This window comes from Oryx dammah, unplaced genomic scaffold (assembly GCF_014754425.2).
Source record: "Oryx dammah isolate SB20612 unplaced genomic scaffold, SCBI_Odam_1.1 HiC_scaffold_11209, whole genome shotgun sequence".
Taxonomy (NCBI): domain Eukaryota; kingdom Metazoa; phylum Chordata; class Mammalia; order Artiodactyla; family Bovidae; genus Oryx; species Oryx dammah.
The window spans coordinates 5317965-5334731 of NW_024080602.1; the positions used below are offsets into that span (position 1 = coordinate 5317965).

Below are 16767 nucleotides of genomic sequence, written 5' to 3' on the forward strand. Positions count from 1 at the left end.
AGCAAGTCTCTGCCCATACAGGTGCCTTCACCTGTATTCTAGTAGGCATGATGGCCCAAGCACCCAAGGAACTCCAGGGCAGGGTGCTTGGGACCACAGCACTGAGCTGAAGTCTCAGAGAAGGTGCAGGTCCCTTCCAGCTGGGAAGAGCAGGGAAGGGCTTCCAGAGGCCAGAACGCATGCAAGGCATCATCTGGCAGGACTCAGGCGTGAGAATGGTGCTAGGCCTTGATTGTGCTCACTGATTCCCTTGGCTGCTGGCCCCTGGGTGGCTGCATGTGTCCTACTAATTACCCAATAAACCGAGTTGATTCTTGGAGCATCGGGTATGCAGATGACACATATTACCTCATCAGCAAAAGAATTACGGGCAGGGAGGAATTTGGAGTTGGAACCAGCTTTCTTTGAATAACTGGCAGCAGGATGAACAGTGTGGATTGTTTTTTGCCTTGCTGTTGCTGCGCCAAAGGAAATCACCAAGGTTTCCCCTCGTTTCTGCCGTGCATGTCCCCCGGCTGCAGGTCACAGCCCTGACTAGGAAGCAGGAGCCCTGGATGGTCCAGATTGCAGGAGATGATGGGTCTCTAATGTAGCTTTGGGGCTTCTCTGGGGAGAGCATAACCCACCGAGGCCGGTCTGCTGTTGAAATGAGCGACTCTCTTTTATGAGTCAATATCATTTGCTTAGCAAATAAAGATTAGCAGTACAGACTTCTCTGTTTTTGCTCTCAGCTCTAAATGTCTCATGTACACCCGTGGTGGATTCATGTCAATGTATAGCAAAACCAGTATAATATTGTAAAGTAATTAGCCTCCAAAAAAATAAATAAAAATAAACAAATGTCTCCCAATGTGGTCACAGTCAGAGGGTCAGGAGGACAACCAAGAAATGCAGTGACTTGCCATGCAGCTTGGAAGCTGATGGGCTGATGACTTCAAAGGCCAGGGTTGTATCTTGCTGTGGGAACTCCTGGAACGCAGATGCCAGGCTAGACCCTGGGGACACCAGGTGGAAAGAGGTAGCCCTTGTCCTTAAGGAATATAGAGTCTAGGAGACAGGCAGGTGAATCAGCGTGTGACAATGTTATGGGTGCTTTCCCATGCTGGCGTGCAGCGCAGGGGGTGGGTAATGAGGGAGGGGGCAATTCCATAAGGTGGACTTTGGGTGCAGTTTTCCCCCTCTTCCCAGGGCAAGTGTGGGCAGCTGAGGTTTGCTCACAGATGAGTTGCAGTGTAGCGGGTAACATCTAAAACGAATGTGCCTTGGAAGTTTTTGGAGCCCAGCTCTCCGACTGCTCACCACAAGCTCTGACTGAAGGGATAGCCAGGCCTGACAGAGTTCCTGCAGCTCCCAGGCTTGTTTCTAAACCCAAGTCTCTAATTTCCTTAGCCAAAGCTGGGCTTCCCAGTCCCTGACCGTCTGTGGAGGTAGCCTTGGGGTTGATCCTCTGGTGTGCGGTCCACTGCCCCAGAGATCAGATGAATGACTTTTACCCCGGTCTTTCCCTGAATGTCGTCCCCAGATCACCAGGGTCATTTCCCCAGGGCTTGAGAAAAAAGAGAGGTGGGTACTCTTCCTAATTAGGTGCATCACCCACAATGGAATAGCAATTAGGCTGGCAACTGACTTCTCGACAGCAATGAGGGAAGCCAGAGATAGTAGAATGTCTTCAACAGGCCAGGATAAAACAATTGGCAATCTACTACCTTTAAGAAAATAATTTTCAGACAAATAGAAACTGAGAGAGTTTACCACCAAAGAGCTCACTAAAGGAATATTAAAGGAAGGACCCTCTTGAAAAAACAATGGTAGACAAAGACATTGGTAATATGTGGGCAAAATAAAGCAACATTGACTGTTAAAAATTATTTTTTTCTCTTTAAATAGGAAGTTACAGCCCACGGGCCAAGTCTGTTCCATGGCCTGCTCTTATAAATAAATTTTCATTAGAACACAGCCACACCCATCTGCTTCTGGGTATGTGTGACTGCTTTTTCATTATAATAGCAGAATTGAGAAGCTGTTACAGGGATTGTCTTGCCCACAAGGCAAAAAATATTTACAACCTGACCCTTTATAGAAAACCTTTGCTGACTCTTATGTTAGAACATTAGAATTTTTGGCCCCAGTGTTTTTGCCCCAAAGTAATAAATGCCTTAAAGACAGGATGATCAAACCTTTTCACCACCTCAGAGAATATGGTAATAACAACAATAATAGTAGCAACAGTAAGGCTGGGCTAAATGCTGACCCTGTTGAATTTAAGAGCACAGGTTCTGGAAACAGGTTGGCTCATATACTAATTTCACCATTGTCCCACTTGCGGGACCTTGGCTAATTGTATGATGCTTCTGTGCCTTGTTTTTCTGATTTGTAAAATGATGGCTACTCTGGGGAGTTGTTGTGTGAGGTGACTAAGGTGTTATATGTAAATAAGTTGTTACCTGTGCCTCAACAAAGTGAAAGTGAAAGTCGCTCAGTCGTGTCAGACTCTCTTCGACCCCGCACAGCCCACGGAATTCTCCAGGCCAGAATACGGGAGTGGGAAGCCATTCCCTTCTCCAGGGGGTCTTCCCAACCCAGGGATTGAACCCAGGTCTCCCACATTGCAGGAGGATTCTTTACCAGCTGAGCCTCAACAACTTCAGTTCAGTCGCTCAGTCATGTCCGACTCTTTGCAACCCCATGAACCGCAGCACGCAGGCCTCCCTGTCCATCACCAACTCCCAGAGTTCACTCAAACTCATGTCCATTGAGTCAGTGATGCCATCCAACCATCTCATCCTCTTTCGTCCCCTTCCCCTCCTGCCTCTGATCTTTCCCAGCCTCAGGGTCTTTTCCAGTGACTCAATTCTTCGCATCAGGTGACCAAAGTATTGGAGTTTCAGCTTCAGCATCAGTCCTTCCAATGAATATTCAGGACTGATTTCCTTTATGATTGTCTACTTCAATCTCCTTGCTGTCCAAGGGACTCTCAAGAGTCTTCTCCAACACCACAGTTTAAAAGTATCAATTCTTTGGCACACAACTTTTTTTAGAGTCCAACTCTCACATCCATACATGACCACGGGAAAAACCATAGCTTTGGCTAGCCAGACCTTTGTTGGCAAAATGATTGTTCCATAAATGCTGGTCTGCTTATGTCACCCTCATGGCAAACCTCCTATTGTTGCCAGGTACAGGACCCTGCTATCCAAACCTGCCTATGCAAATTCAGAAGCAAAAAAAGAGTGATATAAATTTCTGAATTAAATATTCAGTCTGGGGACTTTCCTGGTCCAGTGATTAAGACTTCATCTTCCAAAGCAGAGTGTGAGTTCAATCCCTGGTCAGGAGTTAAGATCCTACATGCCTTGCAGCCAAAAAGTCAAAACATAAAAATATTGTAAATAGATTTGATAAAGACTTTAAAAATGGTCTACATTTTAAAAAAATCTTTAATAACAAAAAATAAATAAACACTCGGGCTGGCAGCTTCCTCTCTGAACTTAATTAGACTTGGATAGTGAAGGACACTTGTACTTGGGGTCTTTAACTCGGTGTCATTATCATTCCCGTTTTACAGATGCAGAAACTGATGTTGAGACAGGGTAAGGGCGCATGAAAAGCAGGACTGGGTGCAGGCTGTCTGACTCTGGAGCACCTGCCACTCCCTGGTAACTCCTGGCCAACTGAGCCCCTGGCTCATTGCAGATACACATGCTTGGCGGGTGAATTCCTCTACTCCAGGGAGTGTCACCGGGGCAGGGGGCTTGGTACAACTGATTACCCAGTCCCACTCCTGAGCAGCATCCCCTTACAGAAGGACTGAAGAAACAGCCCAACAGCATCTGGTCTCCTCTGGTTTGGAGCCCATGACCACTGCCTGATGGGAGGGGTCCTGACAGCGAGACTTTGAACACAAAGGGGGAGCGGAAGGAGCACTGGGCTTAGGATTATGATGCCTTGATTTGAATCCCAGCCCTGCCACTAACTTGATGGGTGCCTTCTGGAAGTCACTTTCCCTCTCTGGGCATCAGTGTCCTCATTTATCAGATGAAGACTTTATAGTTCATTTGATCAGTGGTTCTTAACAGGGAAGGTAGGTTGCCTCTTGGGACATTTTACGTCTGGAGACATTTTTGGTTGGAACACTTGGTGGGGAGGGCGCTGCTAGGAGCTGGTGGATAAAAGCCAGTATGCTGCTTAGACTCCCTGCAGTGTACAGGGCAGCCCCCACCAACAAAATTACCTGGCCCCAGTGGTGATAGCTTCACTCTTGAGAAATCCTGCCATCTACAAGGGTCCATTCAGCTCTAAAATTCCATCCTTCATTTGTTCATCAAAGATGTATTTATCAAGTAGGTGCCTTTTGTGTATGAAGCAGTAAACAGTTCAGAGTCCCTGCTCTCTGGGGGCTCACAATTTATAAGGAAATTGGTAATAAGAGTTCATATTGGTTAAGTGCTAAGTACATACCAAGTTCTTTACATAAATTGACATCTTTGAGCCACAAAAACTATTATTATGCCCATTTTACAGATGGAGAAACTGAGGCTCAACAAAGTAAAGCAGCTTGCCTAAGGTCACACAGCTAGTAAGCAGTGATATCAGCATTTTTATTCCAGAATGCGTGCTCCTAACCGCACAGACCTTCAACTGCCCCAGAACAGTGAAAAGGAGGACAGGTCCCCATCTGCCCCTGGAAGAAAGCCGGCTTGAATGCTGAGGCCCTGTGGTCTCTTTATCATGCAAACCACTTAGCAAACTGGAAAAGGGCCTCATGACTATAAACAAGCCAGTAATGACCTGACAGGCAGAGGGGCTGGAGTAGTGTTAGGACCACAGAGACATTAATCTGCTTCCAGCCACTGCTGCTAGAAAGACATTTGTTAGAGCGGTTATGGGAACCATAAAAGGCTATTTGACAGCAGCCTTCCCTACAGTGGGAACCTCAGTCATTGGGAAAAGGGCCTCTTGGGGCCCAGGTGTTACAGGCCCTGTTGGCCAGAGGCAAATCCTTCCATCTGCCACAGATAGGATGCTGTGGAGACGACAGGAAAAACTGTGAGGTTGCCCCAGGAGAGCTGGATTCTGGTCCTTTTAATGACTCTCAAACAGCTGCAAGGCCTGTAAGTCCTGTAATTGCTCTGGGCCTCAGTTTCTCCATCTGTAAAATGGAAACATTGATGTTTATCTCTCAGGGCTGTTTGAGGCTCTAAGAATGTGACAGATATGGCACCAGGTGTGAATGTACTTTACAGGGGTGTTAAGTATCACTATTCAGGGGTGTTAAGCATCACTGTTGCTGGTGGTGTTCGCAGGAGTAACAGGGGCTGCAGGAACACTATGCAGGGACGTGTCTCTGAGACTTAATCAAACCTTAGGCCTGGGTGGAGCTTTATAGATCCATCTGGTTCCGCTTCCCCACTGAGGAAGCAATAGCTTTCATTCTTCACACTTAGTTTGTGGCAAACACTGCTCTAAGCACTTTGTCTGTATTAACCCATCTAATCCTTACATCGAACCTGTGAGTCAGCAGTGAAAAGTGAGGGGGGAATCTTGGTGTTTGCCAAGTGGGAAAATCGATAGAGGGGGAAAATGGGGATACTCTTCCCATTTTACAGATGAAGATGCTGAATCCCAGACAGGTACCAAGGTTGCCCAGCCAGTGGCGAGCAGGCTGGCTCCACCTGGGAGCACTGCTCCACCCTCATCCATGGGTGAGAACTGGAGCCAACTACAGGGTAGCAGATGGATACATACATCTCATCTCCTTCCTGGGGACCTCCACTGCCTCCTGATTGCTGGGTCATGGGGCATCTCATGACTTCAGCTCCCCTGCAGGGAAATGGCGGCAAGATGGCTTGGATTAATGGGGTTTGACTTTTCTTAGGAACTGGGATGACTCTGTGGAGAAGGCAATGGCACCCCACTCCAGTACTCTTGCCTGGAAAATCCCATGGATGGAGGAGCCTGGTGGGCTGCAGTCCATGGGGTCGCTAAGAGTCGGACACGACTGAGCGACTTCCCTTTCACTTTTCACTTTCATGCATTGGAGAAGAACACTCCAGTGTTCTTGCCTGGAGAATCCCAGGGACGGGGGAGGCTGGTGGGCTGCCATCTATGGGGTCGCACAGAGTCGGACATGACTGAAGCGACTTAGCAGCAGCAGCAGCAGTGATGACTCTGAGCCTCAACTCAAAGTGGAATGGGCTGACTGGGAGTGATGCCTTCAAGAGACATCTCTACCTCATCAGGAACCTGGCAGGGAGATGGAAGGACCTCACCTCCTGGGAGCCTAGAGGTCTGAGCAGTTTCTATAATTGGAGTTTGGTGTGAGGACAGTGCAAAAGGCTTGTCTCAGACTGGGACCCATGGGGGATGGGGGTCTCCACTCGGGAGTAGGCTGGAAGCATGGTGGAGGGGGGCCCTCCCCAAAGAAATACAGGGCTGAGGCCAGGGAGGGCATTACAATGCTCAGTTACAATGCAGTCAGCTGGGTTTTGCACAACAATCCAGTTTTTGCTGATGTTTGTTTTTTTTAAAATTATTATTGAAGTAGACGCATAAAATTTTAAATTGCTGTAGATTCCTTCTGGGCCTCTAACAATACTATACAAATATTATGTTGGATGAGTCCCAGTATCTATGTGGGAAAGATCGAAGGCAGGAGAAGGGGACGACCAAGGACGAGATGGTTAGATGGCATCACTGACTCAATGGACATGAGTTTGAGCAAGCTCCAGGAGATGGTGAAGGACAGGGAAGCCTGGCATGCTGCAGTCCATGTGGTCGCAAAGAGTTGGACACGACTGAGCAGCTGAACAACAACTATCTATGTGAGTGATGAGGAAGCCTGGAGAGGGGAGGGAGGGTCAATGTCTAGCGATATGGTTCTGCAGGCTCTGGTGTCAGTGCGGGGACCCTAAGGACCATGTTCCGCTGACCCTGAGTCCCCTGCTCTCAAGGAATTGTCTTCCATACACCTCTTATGACCTTGTAACTGAGCTGTCAGAAACCCCACTTTGCAGCCTCCCTTTGTTAGACAGTCTCTTCCTAGGATTTGGGGAGCTCTCAGGCAGAGGTCAAATCTCATAGAGCCCTTCTCGTCAAGTTTTCTGCCCTCTTGAATCCCTGTTCAGAACTGTCTGAAATGAGAGATGGGCAAAGTGGCTTTTTCCAGCCCCAAATCCTATTAACTTGGGGTGTCTCTTTACAAAATGTAGGGGCCAACTGGTCACCCCAGTTCCAAGGCATGTTTCCTGAGCCCTGGGCCCCAGCCCTTCGGCAGCAAGGCACCTGGGTAGAAGTTTCCCTTGTCCCTTAGAAGATGAGGGGAAGCCCAACAGCCCCCCACCTCATTGTGCCCTCCTCAAGTATCCCCAGCAGTGAAAAGGAAGGGGGAAATCTTGGTGTTTGCCAAGTGAAAAAGATGGGAAAATCGATAGAAAGAAAAAAAAAAATCTCATTTTCAAGCTTCTAAGCAGGGATTGCAATCAATAATGCAAAGAGCAGCAGGAGGCCATTAAGCCATACTTGGCAGTGTCCTCCCACCAGGGTGATGTTTGCTGAGAAGCAAACTTCAAGGGCGCCTCAGCACCCACCCCCACCTGCCCCAGCTCACTGCCTCTTGGGGAGCTGGTGTGAGGGCGTGGAGGGGGGATGCCACTTAGAAATAAGCTAATCAATCCCCCGACCCCTCTGTAGATCCCAGTAACAGGCCATCATATCCAGATGTGCAGTCAGGGGCAACCAAAATGCCCCGGCCAGGGTGGGCGGGGGGCATCCAGGTTGACTGGAGGTGAGAGGTTGAGTCAAGAGAGGGCACATGCCATTTTCCCCTTTGCTTTTTGTTTCAATCTCAGAGATAAACTCGACTTTCTTTTTTTTAACCATCACAGAATAGAATAGACTGGTAGTTTACAGTCTATAATTTCCTAGCTTATTTGGCATACAGCAAATTTTCCATTTCTTTTATTGGAGTATAATTGCTTTACAATGTTGCATTGGTTTTTGCTGTACAAGGAAGTGAGTCCGCTATATGTGTGTATATATATTTCCTCCCTCTTTGACCTCCTTTCAATCTTCCCCTATCACACCCCTCTAGGTAATCACAGAGCACTCAGTTGCAGCAGCTCCCCACTAGCTATTTCACACAAGGTAGTATATATATGTCAATCCTAAACGCCAATGTTCACTGCAGCACTATTTACAATAGCCAGGACGTGGAAGCAACCCAAATGTCCATCAAAGTTTCATTTTTATATTCTATTTCTGACTACTGCTCCAAAGTATTAGGTGCCATGGCGGGGTGTCAGGGCGTGCTCTGATGGTGGGCACATTATGCCCACGTTCCCTTCTCTTGCCTCTGTCAGCGGTGGTGTTGGTGCTTTCAGAACCTGTGGGATCGTTATGGACATGCAGCCCAGCCAATGAGGGCTTGTGGACGAGCATGGTAGGAGGGGCTGGAGTGTGGGGGGGAGGGGCAGGAAGGGGTCTTAGAAGAAGTGCTTCGTCGTTTGGTAGTGTCTTTGCGACCCCATGGACTGTAGCCTGCCAGGCCTCTTCAGAAACTTCCAGGTTGGTGTGGGAGGCTCAGACTCTGACTCACAGAGCTCCCAGTCTCATGGGGGAGTCTAGACCCTGCTATAAAAGACAATGAAATAATAGCACTTAAAATAATTATTCAATATGTCATTTTACAAACCCATACCCTCCTAAGACATTGTCCTAATTCACCCATTGTCCTGGAATGCTGTTACACTATGTATTGCTTGGGGAAAGTGGGTTATTGGTGGGGTTTGGAGTTAATACAGTGTTTTATTTCCTTGCAATAGTATTCCATCAAAGCACTAGGTGCCTGGTATGGTGGTAGGTTTGAACAGGGCCTTTGGAGCCAGATGGATTGGGTTCAGATCCCAACTGTGGAGTTTTTCTGTGCAACCTTGGGCCTGTTACTTGACTTTTCTGAGCTTGTTTCCTCATTAGGAAAAAAAAATGAAGACAGTCACACCAATCACATGCTTCACTTAAGAAATAAATGCTCCCAGCACAGTGTCTAAGTAGTAGGTTCATAAGACATACTTGTTTTATTCTCTTTATGTCTTTCCTCTGTGGACTTTAAACTGCCTAATGCAGATTTAATGGGGAACTTTGAAGTGCGGAGAGCTTTCAGGATAAGGAATACTGTAAATTTGGGGCCAATCAAGAAAGCTCCCCAAAGAAAGCTCAGCATCTCCCCAAGCCCATTCTGGGATCCTCCTAACTCAAGCAGAAATGTCAGAATGAGGAATTGTGGCCCAGGGCACAGGCCTTGCACACAGTAGGTGCTTATTCAATACATGGGATTGCAGCCTGCCTTGGGGCTGGGGCTGTGACCTGTAACTTCTGGTGCCTAAGGACAAGGACCAGGCTTTGTCATTTTCCCAGCCTTTGCAGACATCCCATGGGCCCACCATCCAGGGCCTGTTGGTGGGAAAAAACCACCTTGTTCACCATGACAAGTGCAGCCGCCCCCACCTGGGCCCTGTGTCCATTCACTTTTCCCCTGCAGCCTCTTTTCCACCCAGCAGCCAGCATGCACTCTAAAACATGGATGAGACAAGGTCCCGCTTCTGCTCAAAACCTCTAGGAGGACTCCCAGTAGCTAAGATTCTGTGCTCCCAATGCAGTGGGCCCAGGTTCAGTCCCTGATCAGGGAACTTGATCTCACATGCCACAGCTAGGAGTTTACATGCCGCAACTAAGATCCAGCACAGCCAAATAAATACTAAAAAAAAAAAAAAATCTCTAGGAGCTACTTGGAAATGATATTTAAGTCTCCAAATATTTAAAACTCCAGGAGTCCTGGAGTGTTTCCAAATATAAGTATCAATTTATCTAGGTACAAAACCATTAGTTTGAAATTATATAACTTGTTAGTATTTGAATAAACATGAAATTTTGAGAGTAGTAAATATATACCTTTTTACCACCCTAGCTATGGTTCAGGGGACATTTAATTTCTCTGAATACATATCTGTCCTAATTGTTTTTGTAGATTGTATTTTTAAAATTCACCTCTGAAATATACGTTTTCATTATTCAAAGAGGGATTTTAACAAAAATGTCTATCATACCAAAAAAACAAAGCCTCCATGTCACTCTGTCATGTCATTCAATTTCATCTTCTACAATTGTTCCCTTGTACAGCTGCCATTCTGATTTCTGTGAGATTGCTCTCCTGCCTCAGGGCCTTTGTGCTATCTATGCCTTCAGCCTGGAACTTCCTCCCCCTAATATCCACATAGCTCACACTCAGCTTATTTTGTTTCCTATTGCTTTGTAACAAGTTACCACAAATTTAGTGGCATAAATATAATTTCTTTAGGTCAGGAATTCAAACAGGGCTTAGATGGGTCCTCTACTCAAGGTCTCATGAGGCTACAACCAAAGTTGCAATGGGCTGCAGTTTCATCAGAGGCTCAACTGGGGAAGACCTGCTTCCCAGCTCCCTCCAGCTCTTACAGAATTCAGCTCTTTTAGTCATCAGACTGAAGCCCATTCACCTGCTGTCAATTAGGAGTTGCTAACATCTAGAGGCCGCCCACAGTTCCTTGCCATGTGTCCTGGTTTTAAATATTTTTGCTGTAAGAATCTTTGCTGCAAGCAGTTTCAGCATACAACTAATTGGATGTAAGACAATTTTGCCATGAAAATAAGATAACAAGAAATAGAATAGAAGACATTAAAAAGGACATAATGAAACTTGAAAATTAATTGAAAAATTTAAAGATTTTATTGTGAAAAATGAAAACACAAATAATATTTAAATACATTTAAAGTGAGTAGATTCATGGTTATAGTTGTATTGGGGTATATCTCAGAGAAACTGACAATACTTTCTCAAAGTTAGTCATTTAAGGACTCAGGATCTAATGTGGGATGTAAGTAATTTATGATGTAAAAATACCTGCTGTAAGTCAAACCAAACTGTCAGCCAGTTATTTTACCCTTTATGGCAAAACTGCCTTAGAGCCAATTAGTTGTGCAATGAAACTGCTTGTGTCAGAGAGGCTTATGGTGACAGTACTGCACATTCCTTGCCATGGGCCTTCTCTGTAGGCCTTCTCACAGCATGGCAACTGGCTTCTGCCAGCAAGGGAGGAAAATCTCCCTAGTGCATATAGCAAAAGGGAGCCTTCTACATAACGTAACACATTACACATGTCACAACAGAGTGCCAGCTGGTCACCCATGTCATGTTCTGTTAGTTAGAAGCAAGTCACAGGTCCCGCCTCCACTCCAGATGGGAGGGGCTTTTCCAGGGCAAGAACAGAGGGCCTTCACACTCACCTTCTTCGTCTTTTCTCAAATATCACATTCTCAGAAAGGTCATCTGGATAATTGTAGTTGTGAAATTACAACCCTCCTGTCCCCAGCAGGAGGGCTCTTCCCTGGTGGCTCAGATGGTAAAGCATCTGCCTACAATGCGGGAGACCTGGGTCGATCCCTGGGATGGGAAGATCCCCTGGAGAAGGAAATGGCAACCCACTCCAGAACTCTTGCCTGGAAAACCCCCTGGACAGAGGAGCCTGGTAGGCTACAGTCCATGAGGTTGCAAAGAGTCGTACACGACTGAGCAACTTCACTTTGTCCCCAGCATTGCTCATCCCCTCTCTCCTGCTCTAATTTTCAAAGAGCACTTACCGTCTTTTACGGTAATGAATATGTGCTATATTCATTTTCTGTCTCCTCCTACTAGAAAGGAAGCTTTGTGGGGGCGGGGACTTGTCCCTGTCTGGCTCACTGACGAGTCCTTGGTGCTTACAGCTACAGCAGTGCCTGGCACATAGTGGGTGCTCAATTACTATCACTGGGTAAATGAGTTAGATCTTATTTCACCGGCTAAAAGCCTTCCAGTGGCTCCCCATGGTCCTTAGGAAAAAAATCCAAACTCTTGGCCTTCCTGACAAGACCTGGCACACCCTGGCCCTGGGCTGCCTCTCACTCCCTCCACCCATCCCAACCTCACCCCTGTGGGCTGTGTATCTGTCATGAGGGCCTCCTGCTGTCCCACAAGCCTGGCAGGACTTTTTCTGCGGTGGGGCCTTTGCACTTGCTGAGTTTTCTGCCTGGAAGGAGCTTTCTCCAATCTTTGCAGAGTTGGCTCCTCTTGATCCTTCGTGGATCAGATGTCCTCTTCCCAGAGAGGCCTCTCTGACCACCTGACCAAAAGGAGGCTCCAGAATCTCTGCTCCCTGCACTGGGGCCCCACTCCCCACCCTGAGCAGGTTACATGGCTGCTGTCTGTCTGTCCTGTGGCCTGTAAGCCCACTGAGGGGCCTTCACCAGTGTATCCATCCCCAGTGTCTGGAACAGTGCGCTATACTCCAGAAATATAAAAATGAATCAGTGAATGAGGCTGAGGCCAAAATGTGGGTGGTAAAGCCTTCCCAGTCTGGGGTGGGAGGGGCTAGAGATGCTAGGGGAAGGGGACAGTGTGGCGGGAAATGAGCCTCGGCCTGCATGCCTGGGGATGGCCTGGGTGACTGCCTTCTCCCCCCACCCACCACTCAGTCTTCTCTGCGGCCAGAATAGAGCGTTCTGGGCTCCCCATCTTCGGCTACTCTGGCCTTGGAAGGGTGGTGTCTGCTTCCTCCAGTCCCCAGTCCAGGCCCTGCCTCCCCCAGGGGTCTGGGAGCCAGTACCGTTGGCCCTGGGCACCAGCGGTGCTGTGCTATGCTTACTTGCTCAGTCGTGTCTGACTCGTTTTGACCCACCAGGCTCCTCTGTCCATGGGGATTCTCCAGGCAAGAATACTGGCGTGGGTTGCCATGCTCTCCTTCAGGGAATCATCCCAACCCAGGGATAGAACCCAGGTCTCCCACATCGCAGGTGGATTCTTTACCGTCTGAGCCACCAGGGAAGCCCAAGAATACTGGAGTGGGTAGCCTATCCCTTCTCCAGGGGATCTTCCTGACCCAGGAATTGAACCAGGGTCTCCTGCATTGCAGGCAGATTCTTCACCAGCTGAACAACCAGGGAAGCCTGGGCACCCGTGGTAGTCTTGCCCAAGCCAGAGGCAACCAGCTGCCAGGTATCAAAGGTGCTGGCCCCAGGGGTTCTCTCTCCATCCCCCTGGGCTGTTGTCTCTGTGTATTTGTCATAATTCCTAGGTCTTGGTCCACATTCAACTCAATGCCTTAAGGCGTCACTGCTCACTCACTGCACCAGGCACCTGGGACACTAAGGTACACAAGTGTGGGCTCACGATCTGGAGGTAAGGACAGAAATCCTCATGCAGGAGGGCGACACCTGGGAGCAGCAGGTGCTTGGGGCATGGAGATGAGTCTGCGAGGGAAGAGACTGGTCGACCTGGGGGCCTTGAGGGCCATGAAAACAGGTTTGGGGCAAGAGTGTTATCTCTTTTCTTGACCTCCTGCTCTCCTTCCATCTGTGTTTCATGGGTGGCCTTTGCCCTGTGTTTGTCTCTCTGTCCTCTTTCTCCCTAACTTCTGTCCCATCCCTGTCCCCTGACTCTGTCCTCATCTCAATCCCTCGGATCTCTTGTCCTTCAGTCCTTTCCCTTATCTCGCTGACATCATGTCTTATCTTTTAGCATTTTTATTTATTTATTTGGCTTCACTGAATCTTAGTTTTGGCCCATGGAATCCTCTTTAGTTGCAGCACTCAAGATCTTTAGTTGCAGCATGAGAACTCTTAGTTGCAACATGTGGGATGTAGTCCCCTGAGCGGAGATCGAACCCAGAACTCCTGCACTGAGAGCTCGGGGTCTTAGCCACTGGACCACCAGGGAGATCCTCTGTTATCTCTTGTCTCACTACCCACAGTCCCTAGCTCCCTGCTCCTCTCTCCTCTGCCCCATCTCGTTTCCTTTGCCTCTCATCTTTTCATCCCCATCCTCCATCTCTCTGCCCTCCAAGCTATTTGTCCATCTCTTGTCCCCCCTGCCCCATCTCTTTGCCCCCTGCCTGTGTGCCAGTTTCCAAAATTCAAATACATGCCAATACCCCATCTGCCTCTTCCGGGTTCCTGCTCAGATCCTTGCCTGCCCTTCCCTGCTGCCAAGCATCCCAGAAATCCAGGCAGAGAGGTGTGGCTGCTTTTTGAACAAGAGTACAAATCTGCCTTAGTCTCCAGCTTGTTTGTTTTACTATAATTAGGTAAATAAATCAGCACATTAGCTTCATGCTTGAGAGCCCAGCTTCTAGAAGGAGTGGCTCTATCTTACACACAGAGTGGGCACAGAAGTCCCTGGGTGTCTGGGACATGTCCCCGGCATCTCTCAAAGGCTAGCAGGCCAGTCGATCCTCTCCTGATCCTGACGAACGGGGATCCCTGGATCTCTGTTTCTTGCCATCCTCTACTCCTGAGCCTGCACAGCCCATGTTTCTCTGCCTTTAAGAGCCTGAGGCTGGGGCAAGTGGTTTGCCAGTCCTGTGGGGCTCTCTGGGACTGGGCAGGCAGGAGGGCCAGGGGCTCCACTGAGTCAGAAGTAAGTGGGTCATGAGGGCGGCAGGTATCCCTTATTAAGCTGCACTCCTGCTTTTCCAGTCTCCCCATCTGGACTGGAGCCCAACATGGCAGCCGATGAGCCCAGGACCATTAAAACCCAATTAGCAGAAAGAGGACCTGCTGAGCAGTGGGCTCTCCTCCTCTGCAGGAATGCCAGAGGCTGAGAGGGGACAGCGGGGTTCTAATGAGGCTGGCAGGATGAGCCAGAGAAAGTGGTACCCAGGAGCAGCAAGACTCGGGGTAGAGTCAGGGAGGACTTCCATGTGGTGAGGATGGCGAGGATGGGTACACCACCAGCCTGGGCTACCCTGGAGGTGCCACCAAGCTTCTGAGTGAGCTAAGGGGCTTAGACAGATGGTTTCTAAGTGGGGCAGGTCCAGAGAAGGCTCCCTGGAGTCAACGAGTGGTGATATTGGAAATGCGTGTGATGAAGGGGTACTGACCTACCCACCCCCAGGCCCCAGGCTTTAATTGCTGAGAGGATGGGCATCCTACAGGCGGAGGTCCAGTGAAGGGGCTGGGACAGCTGGGGCATCCAGGAGATGGACTTGAGGGCTCACGTAAATGGCTCTTTACTGACCAGTATGGAAACATCTTAGGATGTTAGTAACTGAAGCAGGGATGCCGATGTGTCCCAGCTGAGTTAAGACCGTTGCGTGCGTGTGTGCTCAGTTATGTCTGACTCTTTGCGGTCCCATGGATGGCAGCCCTAGGCTCCTCTGTCCGTGGGCTTCTCCAGGTGAGAATACTGGAGTGGGTTGCCATTTCCTTCTTCAGGGAATCGTCCGGACCCAGGGATCAATCTGGCATCTCTGGTGTCTCCTGCACTGGCAGGTGGATTCTTTACCACTAACGCCACCTGGGAAGCCTGGTAGAGCATTGCACGGAACTGATAAGGCGGCACCTTCTCTTTCTGGAAAGGGGGGTGGGGTCGCACTGGAATGGGGCCACCCCTGGAAAGAGGAGGCAGGATGCAATGACTTCTTGATGTCTGCCTTCTGCAGAGAGGGGATATGGCTGGGGCATGCAGAGGCAATTTCATCCCTTCCTTGGGACCTCTGGAGCTGCGGAAGGGCTTGGGGATTTGGAGGGACTTGTCCCAGCCCTGCGAACTGTACCTCAAATCTGTGCCTGCTTCACCACAATGGAGAGCCTCCGGAGCCCAGTGCAAGGCAGCCCCTCTTCCCCTCAAGGGATGTTTCCAATGGATCTTGAAACTGCTTCCTCAGCTCCTGGCTTGTCTTACCTAAGTAGGCCTTTTGGATTTATTAGCTCTGGGGGTGGAAAGAAAACAGCTTCTCGAAGAAGTGTCTTTAGTGCCACATTTCAAACTTCCAGGCTTGATTGAAACGGTAGTTAAAACAGTTTAAGGCTCTTAGGTAAAGTTGCACTTACCTCCCGGCCTCTGTTCTGATATTAGCCATTTATGGCGGTGGCCCTGCTATGCTGCTGAGAGGCCGTGTTTTCTGGAGAGGTGTCAGCCTCCAAGGACGTGGCCCCCACTTGCATCTGTGAGCCTGTCTCATCGAAGCCACCATGAGGAAGTCACAGAATAATAGTGCATTTTAATTAAGCCTCATTGTGCACCCTCTTGTGGAAACGCTCATGTTAAAGAATTCTTTTTACTTTGCAGGAAGCTGGAATATTTGTTCCCCATGTCATTTTTATATTCCTTTTGCATGGCAATTAATATTTAACTCCTGGGAAATAAAGCTGCCACCTGATACCGTCTTTATGGCCTGGTATTAAAATAACTGTTCCTGATAAACTATTGTAATAAAGCATGGAGAAGACCCTCTGGCTGGAAAGGGGTTTAGTTCACGTATTAATTCTACTCAAGGAGCTGGGTCCTAGCAAGTCTTTTTCTCCTAGTTCATTCCATTTTTCATGATGACACGTCAATGAGCCTAAACATAATTATAATAACTGAGGAGAGAGAATATGGTGTATTTAAGAGATGGGGGACTCACTCTGCCTCTCAACCCTCCCATAAAGGTATTTCCAATTAGTGCGATCGCTCTGTAATTATGGTGCCCATAACTTGGCCTTCATCGGCTTCCATCACCCCCAGCCAGAGCATGTCCTTGATGTAATAGAGAAGGTGAAAGTGGCCCATTTGTAGTCACTGGTGGAAGCCCAGCTGTACCTGATATCAACGGTATTTAACTGGGAGACCTAATTTGAGTTTACAAGTGATTACAAGCTGTCCTGTGGGACTCTGCTTACCGACGAATTCTCAAATAAGTTGCAAAACAGTGACGAATTAAC

General features: G+C 48.4%; 1 protein-coding gene across 1 annotated transcript in view; it reads left to right on the plus strand.

The window, feature by feature from the left end:
* The window catches only part of LOC120860911 (multiple epidermal growth factor-like domains protein 11), a 189000-nt gene that overhangs the window by 69502 nt on the left and 102731 nt on the right, over nucleotides 1–16767 (plus strand). The gene's annotated exons all lie outside the window — the stretch shown is intronic.